Here is a 7,459-nt window from a genome sequence, read left to right as displayed (position 1 = left end):
CAGAAGGGGGGAGGGGGGGACGGGCCAGAGTGAAATCCAGACTGCCTGAAAATTCCAGGACTTATAGAACTCAAATGCCAATATTCTACATTTTCCTCAGACCCACCTTGTCTATCTTTATTTATTTGTTTGTTTGTTTAGAGAGAAAGAGAGAACACAGAGGGGAGGGAGAGAGTGAATCTTATGCAGGCTTGAGGCTCAGCACAGAGCCCGTGACTCTTAGTTCATGACCTGAGCCAAAATCAAGAGATGGATGCTTAGGGTGCCTGGGTGTCTCAGTCAGTTAAGCATCTGCCTTCGGCTCAGGTCATGATCCTGGAATCTTGGGATCGAGCCCCGAGTCAGGCTGCCTGATCAGTGGGGAGCTGCTTCTCCATCTCCCTGTGAATCTCCCCCGTTCGTGCTCTCTCACTCTCTCTCTCTTCAAATGAATAAATAAAACATCTAAAAAAATGAAAAAGAGTTGGATGCTTTACTTACTGGGTCAACCAGGTGCCTCCCACCTTGTCTATTTTTAAATGGCTGGATTTGCAAGCTACTGGTCACTGGAATTGCTGGTGCCACAGCAATTTGATGTTGACGTTGAAGTGATTTTGGTGAACATATTACTGGTACTTAGGTGTATTAGTTAGTTATCGCTGTATAACAAATTACTCCAAAATTTAGAGGCTTAAACCAACAAATATTTATTATCTCACGGATTTTCTGGATCAATGAAGTAGCTCAGCTAAACAGTTATGCCTTGGGGTCTCTTCTAAGGTTTCAGTCAAAATGTCAGCTTGGGCAAGAGGCAGGCTCCAGTGTTCTTTGTAGACCCAAATTTGTCCTCACAGGTGCTCATTTGTCCTTGATCTCACCTACGTCCATGCTCAACACTAGACTCCGGGCGACAGCAGCCTGCTCACACTGTTCCACCAGCTGCCACAATTGCACCAGGTCTAGTCTAACCCCTTGATAATGTCTAAAACACTGAAGCAAGCCTGCTTTACTTTTCATAAAACTGCTCAACACTGCTGTGTATTTCTAGGTCTGCTCAGCCACCAATAGACTGTGAAACCTTGAGAGAGAGGTTTAGTGCCTGAAAAATAAAGTGTTTTTTTTAAGATTGATTGATTTATTTATTATTTATTTATGTGAGAGAGAGAGGGAAACCACTCATGCGCACAAGCTGGAGGAGCAGAGGGAGAGGGAGAGAGAGAATCCCAAGCAGACTCTGTGCTGAGCACAAAGCTTGACTCAGGGCTTGACCTGGGGCTCTATCCCAGGACCCTAAGATCAGGATCTGAGTCAAAACCAACCTCACCCCCAGGCACCCAGAAGGAAGAGTTTGGTTTGGTTTGTAAAGGCTTGATGGCCTTTACAGTGTTGGTTACCACTCCTCTCTTCCTTTCATTATCCAGGGTTTTTTAAAATTTTATTTATTTATTCATGAGAGGCACACACACACACACACACACACACACACACAGGCAGAGACACAGGCAGAGGGAGAAGCAGACTCCATGCAGGAAGCCCAACGTGGGACTCGATCCCAGGACTCCAGGATCCTGCCCTCCTAAAAAATTTCCTAAATCCTGCCTCCAGGATTTAGAACGGCACTAAACCGTTGAGCCACCTGGGCTGCCCCATTATCCAGTTTTTAGCACAACAATTCCAGTTCTAGGTATCTGTTCTAGAAAATATTCTCCATGGTTACAAAGAGGCACACTCATTGCATTTTTTGTGATAGAACATAAAGGAAGGCAGGAGGGAGGGAGGGAGGCAAAGAGAGAGAGAGAGAGAGAAAGAGAGAGAGAGAGGAAGAACAAGGAGGAGGAGAGGAGGAGAAGGAGGAGGAAAGAAGAGAATAAAGGGAGAAGGAAATTTTGGAAACAACCTAAGAGTCCATCAAAAGGGGAATTCTTCAGCAGACTATGATTTTTAAAAAAAGATTTTTATTTCTTTATTTGAGAGAGAGAGAGAGAGAGCACAAGCAGGGGTGGGGAGGCAGAGGGAGAGGGAGAAGCAAACTCCCAGCTGAGCAGGGAGCCCGAAGTGGGGCTCCATTCCAGGACTCTGAGATGATGACCTGGGGCAAAGGCAGACACTTAACCGACTGAGCTACCCAGGTGCCCCATTAAACTATGATTCTGGGGGTACCTGGGTAGCTCAGTGATTGAGGATCTGCCTTTGGCTCAGGTCATGATCCTGAGGTCCAGGGATCAAGTCCCACAACAGGCTCCCAGTGGGGAACCTGCTTCTCCCTTTTTTTTTTTAAGAGTTTTATTTATTTATTCATGAGAGACACACAGAGAGAGACAGAGACACAGGCAGAGGGAGAAGCAGGCTCCCTTTAGGAGCCCGATGGAGGACTCAATCCCGGAACTCCAGTTTCATGTCCTGAGCTGAAGGTAGATGCTCAACCGCTGAGCCACCAAGGCGTCCCCAAGTGACTTTTTTTTTTTTTTTTTGGTAAGATTGACAAAGCATTCTATTGATGTGGGTTTTGTTTGGTTATTTTTGCTTTTGTTTGGTTTTGCCTAGCTATTTTGACTCCACAATTTTAAACTGGTGAGTATTTTAGTCTTGGGCATATTCTCACCCAGGGCATTGTGATCTAAGGACATTTTGATCCATTTTGATGCAACTAAAAGTTAGCTTGTTCTTACTTCTACAGCAAATGAGTAGTTAGTACTACAGGCAAAGCTTAAAAAGCAGTAGACTGATAGAAGATGACAAGGAAATGTTACTCCTCTGGACCATCCGAAAGGAATTGCTTACAGTATTCTCAGAAATTACCTAATAATTAGTATAAACTATCAGTATTTTATCCAATTCATAATAAATATTTCTGGTGAAAATAATGCAAAATTAAATTGACAGTGGCTAAAATTACACATTGCAAATGTCAGATCTGCTAACATTGACTTGGAAAAACAGGACTTAGAAATATTGATCACAAACTAGAACTCAAAATGGCAGAAAAGCTAATCAATTAAATAGAAAAATTTCAGGGTACCTGAGTGGCTCAGTCAGTTAAGCATCTACCTTTGACTCTGGTCATGATCTCAGGGTCCTGGAATGGAGCCTCACATCAGGCTCCCTGCTTAGTGGGAGCTACTTCTCCCCCTCCTCCCTACTCGTGCTCTCAGTTGCTATCTGTCTCTCTAATAAATAAATAAATAAATAAATAAATAAATAAATAAATAAAGTCTTTTTTTTAAGAAAAATTTCATAAAGGAATTATCTTAATTATTCTATTAATTATAATTTCAATAAGATAAAAATGTAAAAATTGGACAAGTTAAAAAATTTGATGACAGAGTCATTAAAACAAGGAATATATAAGAAATTTTCACAGCCAAGAGGAGCATAAGGGGACATGACAACTAAGTATAATGTGCTGTGTGGATGAGACCCTGGAACCTAATGTGGATGAGACATTAGGCAAAAAAACAAGGAAATCTGAATAAAGTATGAGCTTTTGTTTGTTGTTGATTTTTAGATTTTATTTATTTATTCTTGAGAGACACAGAGAGGCAGAGACATAGGCAGAGGGAGAAGCAGGCTCCCTGTGGGGAGCCCAATGCAGGACTCGATCCCAGGACCCCGGGATCACTACCTGAGCAAGAGGCAGACACTCAAACACTGAGTCCACCCAGGTGCTCCTGAGCTTTTGTTAATAATAACATATATTTCACTTCTCCACCCCAAACTAGACATAGGGGAAAGAAATGTTGACTTCAGGATAGAGAACTGATTGGGCTAAAAAAAAATTATGATGACGATGGTGGTGGTGGTGGTGATGATGGTAGTGATGATGGTGATGTATGAATACTGGTTCATCCACTGTGACAAAGTGCTAATATGAGAGATTAATAGTAGGAGACACTGGGTGTGGGGTTACGTGAACACTGTACTATCTTAGTTTAGAATGACCTTACGTTTCTAGAAGTATTAGGGATTTTATGGGATGTCCTTCAGTTTCTCTCAATATTAGATGGGGGTTATTGATTCAGGGTAGGGCAATAATTATTAGAATTTTTAATTATGAAATTCTAGGTATCTAGAGAAATACTACTTGCACATATGGAAAAAGGGCATGGACAAGGGTTTACTGGACCATTATTTGAAAGAAGAGTTAAAGCATCTATTGATAGGGAAATGATTAAATAAACTGTGGAATAGCCATAGCCATAGCCTAGAATACCAAAATTCTAGGTATGATGACTTCAGGAAGTCATCAATTATAGGCATCATTATTTTATGTATGACTAAGAAAAATGCTTTTTTTTTTTTTTAGAAAAATGCTTCTAATTAAACTATGACACAAAGCTTTCTTATCACTTATAATTTTTATTTCATACTTATTCAAAAAGCCAACTGAGACTTAAGTCATGAGGTTTTTTTTATTCCATACCATCCTTGCACATGCATTAAAAGGGAAGTATTCATGAAATAAATTAAGGCATGTCTAAATCTTCTCAGAGTCTGAACCTCCTGAATCATGTTTAGACTCAGAATCATCAATATTCCATGCTGCTAACTTCCATTCTGCAAGTTTTGAAGCATATCCAGCAGGCAATGACAGCTACATCACTAATGCTGCCTCGCCGACAGCGATTGTAAGGTGCATACCAATGTTTAAGATCATAAAATGTGAATGAAAAAGTGTGCCTCAGAATAGTGAAACAAGGGTAACAGGCAGTAGCTAAATGAGCCGAGGAAGTGTCATATATGCCACATGCAAAGTTCTAATTCGTGTTACTAAGGAAAAATAGGTAGTTGCAAAAAATACATACAGCATGTGCTCATCATTTATGGAAAAAGGGAAAGAAACCTCTATATTCCTGTAGCAGACACTGAAAAGTTGGTTGCCCAAAAGACATTCACAACTTGTTTTTACTGTGCCAGTCTACACTTTAGATACTTGAAAGGTAAATTACTTTTCTAGACTCTGTTGTTGATAAAGGGGTCATATGATACATCTCTGGCCAATGAATTGTACGCAGATGTTCTGTGGGCTTCACAAGAAGATGACTTCACAAGGAGATGACTTTTGTCCTCTCCTGTCTAGTGTGTGGAAACATTCTTAAAGGAGCAGCAATCACCTTGTGACCATGAGGACAAAAACGAAATGCTTTTGTGGATGGTGGAAATGAAAAAGCAAGCCTGGGCTGATGGTATCACAGGCTGCCCTGCACTGTTGGCTTTGCGCTGCCAGCCCCTGAGCTTCCTTCTGAATGACACTAATGAATTGCTTTCTTTTGTTGGGTATTCAGTTGGCTGAATAAAGTTCTAACTACTACAAGTCATACATGTGTAAAGATAGTTTTAAAATATCTGAACAAAGTGTACACCAAACTGATAAGATGGGAATAGAATTGGGAGGGGATATTAGGAGGCTTTAACTTTATTTTTACTTTCTGAATTTCTTACAACATATAGGTAATGCATTATTACCTACGGAACCAAAAAAATATTTTTTTTGTAAGATTGATGTCAAATGGAGGGCACTTGGCTGGCTCAGGTGATAGAGCATGCAACTCTTAATCTCAGGGTTGTGAGTTCATGTACCACATTGGGTGTAGAGCTTACTTTTAAAAACTAAATTTAATTTAATAATCAAAACCAACCAAACAAACAGATTGATGTCAAATGGAAAGAGACTTGCTAACAAGAAAGGAGGATACAATGAGCCAGCACCTCAGGCTAAGATATTTTTCCAAAAGACTTAAGTCCAGAAAGACAAAAGTTTTTCCACCGAGGTATCAGTTTACTACTATCCATTCAAAATGGTTAGTCTGGGTTGATTTATTTGTTCTCACTGCAGACTGCTTCCTAATGGACACCATTTCTTTTTCTAAATGCTCACAAATTACCTGTGATGTGACCCATCCTGGGTTTGTATTGGGGCTCAGTAATTCAAGATTATTAGATCCCATTTTTCAAGATCGACTCTTTTCTACTTTTTAAAATCAGTATACTTTCCAGTCTTGAATTTCTTGTTACTTTTTACATACTGTGATATTTTTCAAGGATTACCAGCATAACGGTTGCATACAAAAGATCCTGGCACAAAAACAAAACAAAACAAACAAAAACAAACAAAAAACACAGTATGACAAATATTATGCTATTAATCATGGTAATGATAATAACAGCCGTTATCACTTATTCAGCGCTGTCTCATTTACTTATTTATTTTGTATATTTTTTTAATTGGAGTTCGATTTGCCAACTCGGCACTGCCTCATTTAATCTTCATAAAAGCCCAGTGCAGTCCATGACTATTTTCAGCTCCATTTTATACAGGCAGACACTGAAGCTTAGGCAGCTAACTTGCCTTAGGCCACAGAGTCACAGCGAGTCACAACGGATTGGAACCTGCAAAGCACCAGGTCTTGACCACTAAATTTAATTGCAAAAAAGGCAAAAACAGGGCATCCCGGGTGGCTCAGCGGTTTAGTGCCGCCTTCAGCCCAGAGTGTGATCCTGGAGACCCGGGATCGAGTCCCACGTCGGGCTCCCTGCATGGAGCCTGCTTCTCCCTCTGCCTGTCTCTCTGCCTCTCTCTCTCTCTCTCTCATGAATAAATAAACAATATCTTAAAAAAAAAAAAAAGGCAAAAACGGTGAGCGGTAAAACGCCTCGTCTTGTCCATTCAGGTCTCCAAGAGGCTCTCTTTGAGTACCCACCAACGCCCTCTAAAGGGCCCCACCTTCCCCAACCCCTGGGAGCCAGAGCCCACTCCCTTCCGCTCCTCTCCGCATTTTCCGTATCACCGCAGTCTAAGCCCTGCAAGCCCCGCCCCCTCCAGCCGGTGGCGCCTCCTGCGCAAGCGCACTGTGGCCCGCCCCGGCCCGCGGCTCCGCGCATCCCCGAGCGCCCGGGACAGGTGCGGAGGAGCGCGCGGGGCGCGGCCGCGCCCGGGGGTGGGCGGCCCGGGTACCTGCGGGTGGCGCGGAATGAATGGCGGGGAGTAGGGTCCTAGCGGGGAAGGAACCGCAAGAAGTTTCCACTGCACGAGAGTTTTTATCATCCATCCATTTATTCCAGAAATATGTATTAGTGACTACTGTGTGGAGGAACCCCTCGAGCATGACGACTGCCCTCCCTGGGCTCCCGTACTGACTGATGGAACATGCGAGAGGGACGGACTAGCAGATAGGAGACATGTTCCTTGAAGCCTCCTCCCCCCCCCCAGCATTCGTGCATGAGAATACCTAATGCAGCAGGAGGAAATAGGGACCTAAGTCAGGGTTCCCTTCCCGGCCACATCTACTAGGGGAGTGGCACCCAGGTCGCCTCTACACTTGCCATTCCATCCTTTTCTATTCTCCAGAGCGCTTGTACTGATCCCATGTACACCGACCAGTCTTGCTTTCCAGAAGCTTACACTGTAGTGGGCTTAGAACACTCCGCCTCAATATAAGAGAGGAAAAGGCTGCGCTCAGCAGAGGGGCAAACAGCTGGGGAG

Source organism: Canis lupus, chromosome 11 (assembly GCF_003254725.2).
Source record: "Canis lupus dingo isolate Sandy chromosome 11, ASM325472v2, whole genome shotgun sequence".
In the NCBI taxonomy this organism is placed as follows: Eukaryota; Metazoa; Chordata; class Mammalia; order Carnivora; family Canidae; genus Canis; species Canis lupus.
Note: the sequence above shows the minus strand (reverse complement) of the source record.